Source organism: Aphelocoma coerulescens, chromosome 2 (genome assembly GCF_041296385.1).
Source record: "Aphelocoma coerulescens isolate FSJ_1873_10779 chromosome 2, UR_Acoe_1.0, whole genome shotgun sequence".
Taxonomy (NCBI): domain Eukaryota; kingdom Metazoa; phylum Chordata; class Aves; order Passeriformes; family Corvidae; genus Aphelocoma; species Aphelocoma coerulescens.
This window is the reverse complement of record NC_091015.1, coordinates 74,484,471-74,498,224: the sequence shown is the minus strand read 5'-3', so window position 1 is coordinate 74,498,224 and position 13,754 is coordinate 74,484,471. Positions and strand designations below refer to the sequence as shown.

General features: G+C 43.6%; 1 long non-coding RNA gene across 2 annotated transcripts; it reads left to right on the top strand.

Moving 5' to 3' along the window:
- Positions 1-569: 569 nt before the first annotated feature.
- On the top strand, positions 570-13,431 carry LOC138106805 (uncharacterized). Of its 2 annotated transcripts, none has more exons than XR_011149126.1 (4): positions 570-1,656; positions 2,311-2,411; positions 11,540-11,702; positions 12,054-13,431. It is a non-coding gene; the product is annotated as an uncharacterized lncRNA (long non-coding RNA). The 2 variants fall into 2 exon arrangements; XR_011149125.1 differs by having other exon boundaries at positions 570-2,153.
- The last annotated feature ends 323 nt before the right edge of the window (positions 13,432-13,754 follow it).

Here is a 13,754-nt window from a genome sequence, read left to right as displayed (position 1 = left end):
TCCACGCAGGTCAAGCGTCATGCGCTTCCCTCTCCCACCCCCCACCCCTCTTCCCACCTCCCGTCTTTTGGCATTCAAGCGCGGCCACCGGGCAGCCAAGGTCGCCGCGAGCTGTACGCCGCAACCCAACCTGGGAGTTTGACGACGGTCCCTCAGAGCGCACCACGCTCGATCGCCGTGCCCTGCCCCCCTCCCCGCCCCGCTGCAGCCTCCTCTCTCCTCCCGCCTGCCAAGGGCTCTCCTTCCGCTCGGTCTCTGCGCCCACCGCGCCTCCCACGGCTTCGGCACGCATGAGGGGCCTGCCGCGCTGGCAGCACCTGAAAGTCACGACTGGCCGCGCAGGGCCCAAGAATTGTCCTTGCTCGTGGGGAAAGTTGTAGTTCCCTCACCACAAAATGGCGAATGGCGGAGAACTACACCTCCCGGCGTGCGACGCGCGCCCGCCCGCCGATTGGCTGCTGGGGAAGGAACCCCCTTCGCCACGCTCGTCCTTCCCTAACACCGCCACCCCCCCGCCGCCCCTCTACGTTGGTTTCCCCCTCCCGCTTGTCCCCAGCTTCCCCCCTCCACGGCGCTCGGTGGTAGAGGCTGGGGGGGGGCAGAGGGAGGGGGAGGAGGGCGAGGGGGAAGTTTATTGGGAATTGCTGACCGGGAGTGGAGAGGCAGGCAGGCGCCGCGGGAGGCTGCAGGGAGAGCGCGGGGATTAATGTGTCTGGGTTGGGCTGGGAAGTGGCGGCACGAAAACTTCATGTCTGTGGGCTGCGCCTGTCGAGGAGGCGGCGGTCTGGGTCTGCCGGACAGACAGATGGCCGGACAGAATGCCTGCCTGCCTGCCGGGCGGGCGGTGTCAGCTCGGGACAGGCTGCGGGCTGGGCTGCGCCGTGCGGGGCGCGCTCGGTGTCTCCAAGGTATCCCGAGGTCGCGCCTGCTGCGCTGCCGCCGCGCCGGGGCTGCCCTAAGGGACCCGAGCCGGTGGCCCGGCGCGCCCGGGAATAACGTTCCTGTGCGGATGGATGTGTGCTTTTAAATCCCGCGGAGAGCCCAGCGGCTTCCCAGGAACAGCGGCCCGTCCTCCGCCAGGGCTGGTCCCGGGGCTGGCAAGCCCCATCCCCACCGGGCTCTGGCGCTGGACCCGCCGGCGGCTCCTGGAAATCCGGTGTCGGCGGGAAATCCCGAAGTTCAAATTCTTGATTAATTTCAAATATATTTTTTCTTGAATATAAAAAAAAAAAAGTAAACTGTTTCCAAAGTGGAAGGTGTGTCTTCAGCAAAAACGCAGCAGTTCCGTAATGGTGGATTAAGGTGTTGGAGCAAGCGGCGAGGAGGGTCACAAAGTTGATAAGGGGACTGGAGCACCTTCCCTACGAAGACAGGCTGGGGATGTTGGGGAGACTCCATAGTGTTCAAAGCCAGGTTGGATAAGGCCTTTGAGCGTGCTGATCTAGTGGGAGTTGTCCTTTCCCAGGGCAGCCAGGGCCGCGGGAGTTGTAACTAGGTGATCTTTAAGGTTCCTTCCAACCCTTAACATGCTATGATCCTGTAATTACATCTGCTCTAGGGACAGGGAGAAGAGAGTTTCATTAATGATCTCCCTGGTGTGAAGTATCATCGTACCCACTGTGTGTTTGTGCTTTTCTGTAGGACTCACCACGAACTGTAAGTTGATGTACTTTTACGCTAATGACTACACTTGGGTGATGCTTTTACACTGTCTTCCACATGCAGTTTTTATGTTCAGTTCCCTTCTGGAGTGTATTATAGCTGCTCCATAGAGTTGAAAATTCTTGTGCAAGACTCCTGAGTGGCAGTGCTCAAAGTAAGGAGAACAGGACACAGAACTTGCCAGAACCTCACTCACTGGTTCCTAGTCTTGAGTCATCACCACAAGACCATCCTTCCTCGCTTACGTAGATAAGTGACCATCGTGTTCTCCGTTCACCTTAGACATAGAATGCAAATAATATTCAAGATGCTAAATGGAAAAAATAAAGTTATATCATAATTTCTTAGTTTCCCTTAACTTCTTCATGTTTATTGCTGATTATTTCAGGACTCTTTTCCTAATCTTGTTTAATCGAAAAACAGGGTACAAAATGATCTGTGCTTGGCCTCATCCAATATCAAGCTTTTATGATAATGCTACTTGTGATCAGGTTAGTCTTTTGAAGCCTTTTCTTTAGGTCTTTCATAAGAAAATATAGATTACTTATTAAGAGTAAATCTAAAGTGAGGTTTTCGTTCCTTTAAATTTGAAATATGCACATTTCTCATAGGACTGTTTAACTTCCTGCTTTCACTTATTTTTTTTAGGGTATTTATGTAACATGAAGGTCTAGGACATCCTTGGAAGAAAATGCTTTTGTCTTGGCTTTTTGTCAATTAGTAATGATGAGTCTGTGCTTCTCCAGAAGGTATGTTGGAAAGCCAGAAGAGACAAAGATAGCCATTCATGTATTTCTGAGTCAACAATTGAGCAAAAAGTTTTCATAGAAAATCTACCTGGCTTTTCTCAAATGACATAAGGGAGCAAACCCAACTATTCCCCCACCCCTTACTTTGGAGATTACTTCCTGAGTGTTCTTAAAAGTCTGGGGGTTGCTATGTTTGCTACTGGCTTTTGTGCCATGTGTTGAACAAGAGCTTACTGTCAGTGCAAACTAATGAATTTTCTTCTCAAGGCTGGGTGGCAGAAACCTTTCCCATAGATCCGTGGCTCTATTTACATTTGTGTTCTGTTACACACAGCATTGTATTATGCACATGCTGGGTATCGTGTATCCGCCGTGGGTCTTGCCTTTCAGTTCTAGTTTGTGTACATTTTGGAGACTGACCTTTTAAATACTGAAGCTGAACTGGTTTACAAAATTAATTAAATGCTGGTACAATAGCACTTAGTATCACAGGTTAACTGCTACTGATGTCAATGTTTGCCGTTACTTTTGATCACTTTCTTTTTCTAGTTTCATTGTGCGTTTCACCATGGTCACTTGCAACTATAACTCTGCTTGAAGATATTTGAGAAATGACTACTGTTAGCATGATAGAGTTTCCTTGTTCCTTTTTTTCCTTGTTTCCTTCTCATTCATTTCTTAATTGTAAATAATCTTTTTACAGGAATTACACACTTTTATAAAGTAGCCCCCAAACTAGATTTATGTGTTCTACAATTAGGAATTAGTCACTGTCCAGCATCAACCTTTCCAATACCCTCAGTGGTCTGAGTATAATACTATTGTACAAAAATCTTTGGGGATTTTTTGTTTGTTTGGGTTTGTTGGGGGTTTTTTTGGGTGGGAAGGGGAATTTCTTGATTTGTGTGGTTTGTTTGGGATGGGGTTTTTTGGGGGGGTGGATTATTTCTTTCCATGAGCATAACACATTTTATGCATTGTTCATTTGGACTTGTGTATACTAAGTATCCTAGGTGCAGTTATCTCTGAGCAAGAGGTGAAACATGGTCACTTTCTAGCATGTAAGATAACGTTCTAGCACACAATTCAGTGAAAAGTGAGAGGAAACTTCATTGAAAAGGAACCTTGGTGATACCTCTCCTGCTACTAGAGTTTTCATAATACTTGCCTAGTTCACATCTCAATGAAGGTAAAATCCCTTTGAGGTTAGAGGAAAAGAACATTCATCACAGCTGACTTACATATGACTGCACTTCTTTTTTTTTCAATTTTAATCAGGGACTACTGCTTTTGACACTTTCAGACTTGGAGGGCAGATATATGTGCAGATTGGTTTGTGGTGTCCTCAGAGTTCTGAGGCAAGTGTTTTAGTAAGCTGATGTGGAAGGTCCTGTTACAGGTGCTGGCCAAAACAGGTCAAAACAAATAAAAAAGAATATGTAGTTCATAAGGAAAATTATTTAATTTTTGAGGTATTTGTGTTCTTATAAAACAATAGGCACAAGCAGTACAGGGAAGGCAGAAAAAACATGGGGTGAATTCATGAGCCACAATTCACCAGTCAGCAAACAAAGGGCATGATGCCAGACAAGTTTGGCCATAAAAGAGCCTTGTCTTGGGGGCAGTCTGTGATTGTTTGTGGACAGATGGCTGCTTACCAGTTCATAAAAATAACTTCTGGATGGCTTTTCTTCAACTGTGTTGTATTTACCTGAATTATGCCTCAGAAAAGAAAAGGCTAGGTTCTCTAGTGTTGACCAGGTTTTCTACATCTGAAAGGGATGCAGCTTTGAATTCCAAGACCTTATGTCTTGTGTGGATAAAAGCAAAATATTTTGTACATTGAGAAGGATGAGAGTGAGAGAGGGTTGGTAGCTGTGTGCTGCTAGATACAGAACTTGCTTCTAGCCCTAGAATTTGGTTGGCAATCTGCAGAGATATGTGGGGAATTCTTGGGGTTTTTTTTGAGGTTTGAATCGCTTCTTGGAAGCTTGATGGAGTAGGTAAAGAGACTTTAAAAGTGGACCCCCAGATTTCTCAAATCAATACACATTCCCACAGGGTAGCTTTTTGTGCAACAAGCAATGACAGAATTTATGTATAGCATATTTTGTTTCATGTTTGAGAAGATGGAACTTTTACCACAAGCAGACAACTCTTCCTTCTAGCAGGTAAGAAGGATGTGGAGACCACAGAGAGAGGCCTCTGCCTATGGATTCCTTGCCACTGACTTGAGTTAATGTCTAGACCCGACATTCTGGTTTCCACATTTCCTAATTGAGGTTCCCCTCCACTTTCTGTCATGCTTTACATCCTAGCTGTGCTGTATTCATATTCTGCCTTATTGTTTTGCTTTGGTCTTTAAAGCCCTGTAGCACATTACAGTAATGCTGGAGTAGAATATTTAAAATACCATTGCAATACTTATTTAAGAGAAAACCAGTTACTGCTGTGAATGAGTCCCTGGGGGAAGAGGGAAGTGGAACTTCCTTTTATTTGTTCCCATGGGGAAATAGAGATATGAGTAGCCAGTTACTGGTAATCAGTTTGGCCACTTCCCCCCAACCTTTTTTACTTGTTAAATGTGTGTGTAAAATGCAAATATAATGACCATGCAACATAGTAAGCTGGTGTACATGCAAGTGATGCCTCTGCATCTGGGTCTAAGGGTTTCCCAATAGGCAGCTTCCAGCCTGCACTTAAGCTCTACATGTGTAGTGGATTCTGTATCACATGCACAGAGGCTGGATTCGTGCCCCACAGATTTATGCACGTGATTTAAAGTGCTCTGGGTAATTGAGACATGGTGCCTGGCATCTCCAGGATCCTTGAAGCGGCCGTACATACACGTGCGGGCAGACACTACACAGATGGTCAGAGTGAAAGGTTATTAAAGTGGCTAAGTTAAGCACTCAAAAGTTACAAAATGCCAGAATTGGGAAAATGCTTATGCAATCTTAATTCCATCCATACATCTATATATTGCTTTGATAATCTTAAAATAGACTATATACATTTCCCCCCAGCTCCCTAGGATGATTGGGTTTTTATTTGGTGCATTAAGCGAGTCTGCTCTGGGGATGAGTTAGAGTACATGCTGAAGGAGAAGAGAGTGTTGTCTGTTGAACTCTTACCCTCCTGTGTTTCTGTGAATGTAAGAAGGGAAGACATAATCTCATTGTTAAGGCAGCTGAATGTTGCTTTGGAGAAGTTGATCCTCTGCCAAAGAGTGTGATGCTGGGTAAGCCATTTACATCAATCTTTTAATAGTGGCCAGGTCAGCACTACTAATTTGTACATAAATAGCTACAGTTGTCAGGTGGGTGATGAGTTGTGACTTGTGACCATCATGGCTCTTAAATCCAAACCTCCTAGTGTGCAGGATACTTTGTTCTCCCACTTGAAAACGTAGAAGAGGGGATGGGGAAATAACTATCTCTGTGCTTGCTAAAGTGTTCCTGTTGTAGCTCTTGCATCGTTCCTCATTTTATGGGTTCTCTTACGTCTACACATGTGCATCTTCACCAAAGGCTGCTGGAAGCTGTATCCTTTGAACATTCAGAGAAAATGCAGTGCTTAATACCAGCAAGACCTGGATTTTAGGTACTTTGAGACTCTTCAGATCTTAATTTCTGACTGCCTCAGTTTACAGACTGTAAAATGGAATTAATATATTCCTTTAGGTCACAGAACTGATAGAAATATATCACTTGTGGACTATCGTGATGTTTTCGGTGCAAGCACCACAATCTCTTCATTTGGCTCTTTGCCTTTTCTCAATTGAATTTAGTACTTTAGTACTTTGTCAGCTTTTCTTTTCTTTGAATTTTATTTCACTCCTTTTTGCAGCTGGCAATGTAAGGTTGCTTGTTCTTGCCACATTGTTCAGCATCCAGTGCAGTTTGCTCATTTGCCCTGCATCTGTCGAGATGTAGGACTGTGGGACAGTAACCCCTGAGGCACAGAAGTTTGAACAAAATCCTCAGAAGTACACAAGCTTGGACAAAAATTGTCAAATTGGTGTGAACTTCTGATTTCGTTCCAGTGCACAAACAGTAATTTTGCATAAATGTGAACTGTTTTTGTTGAGTTAGTGATTTAAACCATTTCATTAAATTGAATTAGGAGGCTTTTACCTGGAGATAAGAGCTCTACGAGGAAGAAGGGGAACAAGAGTGTCTTAGTGAATGGAAGAGGGTCTGAAGAGAAGCACTCCATCCTTCTTCCTCCTCTTCTTCCTCCTCTTCTTCTTACTTCTCTGCGCTCATTTGAAAATCTGTCTTTCTTCCTCCCTTCTCTCCCCCAGCCTTATGAAGAGTATGATACTTACTTTCAGCCATGGGTAAGATCAGGCTTGTGGACTAAGGCACTCAAAGTTGTGATCAGAGGACAGTGTTGATGGGCAAGGGAAGATCCTTTTCTGTGGCCAAAAGAGGCATGGGACAGAGCTGGAGCAGGGGAGGGAAAGCCAGCATTTCATTGGTGAAAAGTGGCATGGGAATGGGGGAAGAATTGAAAGAGGAAAGTGGAGGGTGGGACTGGAGTGAGTGCAGAAGCAGGTAGGTTGTGAGAAGGGAGAAGGACTGGGGAACAGGGCAGGGAGTAGGCAGATGGAAATGGGAAGGGCTAGTTTTGCTGTAGAAGTTGAATCTGGTGATTCTGTGGGAGGAAGGGAAGAGGCAGCACAGGTTTTGGTGCTCCAGAGTGGACCGGAGGCTCTGGAGACTCCCAGTTCAGCCAGCACCATTCCATAAACCTGTATTTGCATGTCTGCTTTTCCTGGCTGCACATCAGCTGTCTGGGCAGAGCCTGTCTTCCAGGGCTTAATTTGCAAAGAGAGAGAGTACATATGACTCTGAGATGAGATGTTGCATGCTGAAGCCCATCTTCATAGGCAGTATTGACGCTCCTCCCAAGCACAGGACACACTCAGTTTTCCTATTGGGAAAAACACCCAGCTCAGTTGCCCAGAGCTGGTTTCAGCTGATGAACAGCATGGAAAAGAGGTGAATCAGGCCTTGAGTTTGGCTCCAGTGCTAGCATAATCTGTGCTGCTGACGTCCAATTTACTAGCCAAAGATTAGCCATCATTTTGCCTTGTCACTGACCGTAAATTTCAGATGTTTGAAACATCATTGGTATTATAGCCAAGCAGAATTAATTTTGAGCATGGTGGAAGCTGTGTTTTTAATAAAAGACCATGTTTATAACTAATCAAGTAGCACACACAGTGATGGCTCCTACTGAAAGGGCAGAAGCAGCAAGTTCTTGTAGTCATAAGGAAGGTTATCAGACAATTCAGTGTTTAGTAACAGTATAGAAAAGGCCTGATCCTTCAAAGTGCTGGATGTTCTCAATTACTTTTGATTTTTGACCAGTTTTTGATGTACCCCCACAATGCACAGAGTCAACACCATGAAATCATTAAGCAAAGAGGAGAGTGTAGGAAATAAAGTATGAGAACAGCTTGCTTGTTTTTAGGAATAGCTTTTATTGCCCAAAAACTGGGGTATATTTACTTCTTGTTTGTGATAGTTAAAGTAATAACTCCAGTGGTGGTCTCTGTTTTTATTGAATTTGTAATATGTGCTGGCTTTGGATGTGCAGTTTCTTCTGCTGATGTGAGATGGAATTTGTGCTCTGTTTGGTTCATGCCATGTCTTCTGTCAGTTCAGTGCCTGTATAAGCAGGATCGATGGTATGCAGTAGCTTGGTGTGAGAGGCTAAGATAAAACCCCAGCTGTTTCTTAAGATATCGCCTGCTGTTATCAAGAGGTTCGTTCAGGTTAGCAATTCTAAGTGTTACAAGGACCTATGTTTTTGAACTGCTTTCCTGAAGAGAAGATAGGAATGTACATGCTTGGCTATTTTAGGAATAATTCTTTCTTGAGTGTGCTTATACTTTATGAAATGTGGACTCAGGGAGTATGGGTAATAAAGCTGAATTATCATCCTTGAGTGTTTGTAGATTAAGGATATTGTGAACAAATGAGTCACGGTAAAAGCTGACTTAGGTTTAAAATACCAGCAGCAACAACAACAATAGAGAATGGATAGCCCAACCAAGTGTCAGTCACGTCACTGTAATTCTTAAGGGATTCGGGTACAGCTGAAGACTTGCCTTCTTTACTGATGGGGACGCAACACACCAGCAGCCAGCCAGCTTCCACGATCCCTCCTGCTGACCAGTCCATGAAGAAATAGCTATCTGCCAAACAAGCTGTTTGTTTCATTTCAAAGCCCCAGTGGGCCCAGCCCTTCCTGCCTAGCAGCTGCAGCACGCTCCGTTCCTGCTCAGTGCCTGGCCTGGGAAGAGATTGCTCATTGGCCCAGGAGAGTGGTTCTCCATAATTGGCTTGTGAGGAATGCTGTGTGAGAGGATTTGGCCTTTTTTTTCTTGTTTGTTTGGTTTTTTGTTTTATTAAAGTTTGTTTATTAAAGTGAGTATCTGGTCACAATAGAAACATGTTTTTTGAAGCCTGTGTATTGCCAAGAGAGCAGGATAGAGCTCTATCAGGTTATTGCTTCCCCAGGATCAGTACACAGGCAGCTCTGCAGGTCCTTGTGGGCAGCGTCCTGGTGCCTTCTTTCTTCCCTCTTCCAGTTGAGCTCTGACAGATCTGCTGCAGTCATCAGTTCCCTGCATCTCTACAGAGGGGACAGGGATGTAGGAGTTGCTCCACTTGTGGCATTTCTGATAAACAGAAGTTAGATCTGTACTGCAGATTGCAGGGGTACCAAAGCTAGCTTTGAACAAGCCAATCCGAGTGCCTCTGGCAGTCTAGCTGATGAAGTAGAGGGGTCTGGATATGCTCATTTATACCACTAAAAAGTATGATTGTTTACCCTTGGATGGTAAATTAATCTGAGATGGTAAATTCCTGCAGAAAGCCAAGTCTGCCTCTAGTACCCAAGGCAGTTTAGCCAGCTTTGCACCATGCATGTACCCAGTCAGTTGTGTTCATTAATTAAAAGTTTTAAACTGCCAGTAAATTAAAAATATGTTTGTCATAGGGAGTTCCTATACCATTCTCCCATCAGTTGACAGGAGAATATGATGTCTGCAGCTGTCACAAAAAGTGTGGGCAACAGCCCTAATAGCCCTTTCTAGTAAGTGTGTGCCTTACATATGGTTACATAAACTGTAATATGTCAACTTGCCTTTCCGGGCCATGAGATGGTTCATCTTATGAACATGGGAAGATGAATTTTAAACTCAAGATGATCTTTTTTGGAATTTATGGCTTTTGGAACTGAAGCATCTCATCACTATATGATTATATGTTTGTATGTTGTAGTTTCTCTGCATGGAGCATAACACAAATAATCTCAGGCTTTCTTAGCAAACCGTTGAGGATGAGGGAATTGTCTGGATGAGGGAATGGTGTGGGAACACTGTTATGGACCAGTGAGTCAAAGACTGGAATTCCCTATATAAACCAGTAATCTGTCTGGCGAGTTAATGTGCTCAGAGCTGCAGTGGTTTGGGTTTGTTGACGCACTTCTCAGTGAGACTGGTGTTATTCAGTCTTCTGGCTAGGACTGACTTTGGACAGCTGAGTGAAACAAATGTTCCTAGGGAGAAGCATGAACTGAAGGCTTGAGGTTAAAGCAAAATATCCTTTGCTGGCCTTGGAAGAGAATAGCAAGAGTGGTGATTTTTAAATCCTGCCTGTGAGATCAGTGTTAAAAGCCTTGAGCAATGTGGTTAGGTCTGTGTCTACAGTGTGTGTAGGTGCTGTGTCCTCGTAGTCACAGCAGGGATTTCTGCTTGGTTTGTGACTTGGCTCAGTGTTTAAATGGACACCCTCTGAACTAATCTTTCTTCTGTAGCTGGCTGTATTCTGCTCTTGTTGGAGACCCAGTCTTGGCACCCCACTGTGATCCAGTAGCTCAGCTGGATGAACTGAGCTTATGAGGGTAGGGTTTAGGATGGACTTCTCACTGAGGAGAATTCATCAGTGTCCCGTTGCTCATTGTCCTGTGTGCTGCAGGTTGCTGTGTTGCAGAAGCCTTCTTGCAGGACTCTTCCACTGGCAATCCTCAGACCACAGGTGGAGGACCCCAGCAGCAGCTAGGGGCTTCCAAGTGCCCAGGTGTTTCCTCCTCAGCCATTGTGTTGCCAGTGGGGAGAGAATTTCTCTCTACTTCTGTTGCAGACGCTTTTTGGGACAGTAATGATTTGTGAGATAAACAGGATGGGTTGCTAAGAGATTCTGAGTTGGCTGATTGTCACCACACTGACTGACCCAGAATGGCCGGGGCTGAAGCCTGCTGGATGTCACCACCATGCTTTTTGCCACCCATGTGTTTCTGGCTTGCCTTCTCCTATCTTGCTTCCAGTCTGCCCGCTTCAAAAGGAAAAAAGCTAGCTGAAGAGACCTGCACTACTGGTTATTTGATGTAGATTTTGCTAAAATGGACTGACACATACATACAGTTCTGGCTGGTGGTAGCTGTGCATGAATAAACATAATTACCCGTGGCTGTGATGTGGTATCTAGCTACTGTAGATGCAAAGCATGAATTTAATAACTGTGTATGGTGAAATGGTTATAAATGCACAACTGTGCAGTGTAGACAGGGCCTGATATATCACTCATTTGTACATTTGTAATTAATTGTAGGAACAAGATTGTTCTTTGTATGTGTTCTTTCTTTGCTGCCAAGCACGACAGAGAGCTATAACGATCTTATACCTTAAGCTTGTAATAAAATGTTGTTGGTAACCTAGCAAAGGAATTTCTTAATTAAGTTTGCTACACAAAATCCCATCATGCTTTTTAAGATTTTTTTTTTTTTGCTAGGACTCCTTAATGACTTTTACCTCTGAGTGTAATCAACAACAAAATTTCTGATATTTTAGAAACATTTTCTACATATTTTTTCCATCTGGATATAATGGAGCATAATTTAAGACTATGGGCAGAAGAGGGGGTAAATGATGCATGTAATGATTGTTTTAACATTTACAAGAAAATAATTTATTTAAATTGGATTAAGCCTTAATATTATCACACTTTTCTACCCGATTTACCATGGGGGGAGGGTGGGGGAAAGGGAAGAAAATGATTTCATGGTGAAGTGTTTTAAGTATTTAGTATTTTCTTTGCTTTTTGATCATCCAGGCATCCTGCCCCACAGCCATGTAAATTTTCTTACATACAAATGTTCATTGCCATCTTTTACATTCCTCTGCTGATAGTGAAGAGGTCATGCTAAATCAAACTGATGGAGAAACTGGACATCATCTTTACCCAGAGTGCCCACATTATTTCTACCAGAACAGAGGTAGGGTAACAGCAAAGAATAATTTGCTTTTATGTATTACTGCTTTTAAGAACTCTATTCATCACATTGCTAACTCTGGTATACATATTCAGAGTGAGACAAAGAAATAAGTACCTGCTTAGGTAGGACATGAGACCTCCGGGGCCTGTGGCTTTTTTCTGTCCCCAGCAGTTTTCCTATCAGCCTAATTATTTCTGCTGAGAATGGGTGTCCAAGTCCCAGTCCAAACTTTATTATCTTCATCTAATTCTTTTCCCCGCTCCAGGAGAGAGGAATCAAGTGGGATAAATTCTGTATCTGTATGCTACTCCATCTTTGAGTCTACTGATTGAAGTGTTTTGTTTATAATAGATGCTGTTTTGACGAGGGAAGAAAAAATCTCCTACAGTCAAAGGAGCTCCATTAGTGGCAGAACCAGCAAAGCCTGGATTTCTGTAGGTTGGTGCCTCATGGTTTCATAGTGAATTACAATTATGTCTTTTTTCCTGCAGTGGGGTCATTTGTTAGGTCTCTCTCCCATGTGGATTCTTTAATGCTTCTTAATAAGGTTTAAATTCATGTTACAGCTTTATTTTTTTCTTCCAGCTATGATACTTTTAAAATCACTTTCTTCCCCTAACTATTTATTTTTTTACAAAGAATGTGGAAATTTGAGTGTTCTGTGTATCTATTGCATTTTGTTAAAATAGAAAAAAGAAAAAGCCTGAAAACTCAGTGTGTGACTTCACAAACTTCAGTGTCATAGCAAAAATTGTAGTATCTTGCTAAGTACATTGCCCCATTTGGGTCTGTATTTAAGTTCATGTCTTCTGGGAGATGTAAGTTTGTATTTCTAGTTAGTCCTGCTCATCCAGTAGAGCTACTGTCATCAATGGAAGATGTTCTGGCTTTCTGAAGCATCAAATAGTTATTATGTAAATTCCTATTAAAATGCCAAGTTTCTTTCCAGTCGCATTTTCATTAGAGTCAAATATAAGTTCCTCATCACCTTCAAGACGAATTTGATTTCTTTTACAACTGTAAAAGAATTCAGAGTTTGGGGCAGGTTTATTGTCACCAATGTACTATTAATCACTTACATGTAAACCGTAAAAAATTTCTTCCCAAATCCAGTTTCAGTACACAAAGCTGGGTGTGTGAAATCTCATATTTTTAAATTGAAAAATTTTTGTTGAATTTGTGTTGTGGTGGTATAATACTCGTGTCTTGGAGTGACTTTATGATGTGTATCCCCTATTGCTTGCTCTATGCGCAGACATGAACCCTGTGCCTTTCTGTGCCTTTAAAACTGGGTCCGAGAGATCGAACAGAAAGCCAGGAGAACTTTTCAAAGTGGTTTTGTGTTCAAGGGCACAGATACACACTCCCCTGCATTCCTGGCTGCTACAGAGCCTAAGAAAGCACCTTCCTGCTTTTTTCCCAGCTCTTGGCTCTTTTTCTCAGGACAGAGACGGAGAGTTAAACTCCTTTGCTTTTCAGCTAGTCTGCGAGCTGAGGCAAGAAAGGTTTTTTTTTTCCTCTGGGACTTTGGTTCTTCTTCTTCTCTTGTGGACTGTTCAACAACAGCAGAACATCGGCTGGGAGACCTTACACCGCGGCCCGGAGGGGCCCACGCCAAACCCCAGCTCCAGAGAGGAGAAAGGCACACCCACGAAGGACTCTGAAATCTACCCAGGTTCTCTCCACAGCGGGAGGTTTTATTATTTAGCATTATTCTTTCCCCGTGCCTGCGTGCATTGTGTTTGTTAAATAAATGGTTTTTTTCCTTTCACTTTCCTCCGAGGAAAATTCTTCCCGAACCTGGTGCGGGAGGGGTGGCTGTAACCTGCCTTTTATCAGAGGACGTTCATTTCGGACGTTCCCCCGCATTTGTCTCAAACCGGGACAACGTGGAATTCCATGATATCTTTTTTCTGTAAGAGATTCACTTTTAAAACTTAAAAGTCACTTCAGATAAAGGGAAGGTTAAATTCTATTGATGCATGCATTCCTTGTATGTGCATAAGCTTCAGTTTACTTGGGAAGTATAATATCAGTAGAGTATTTCTCACT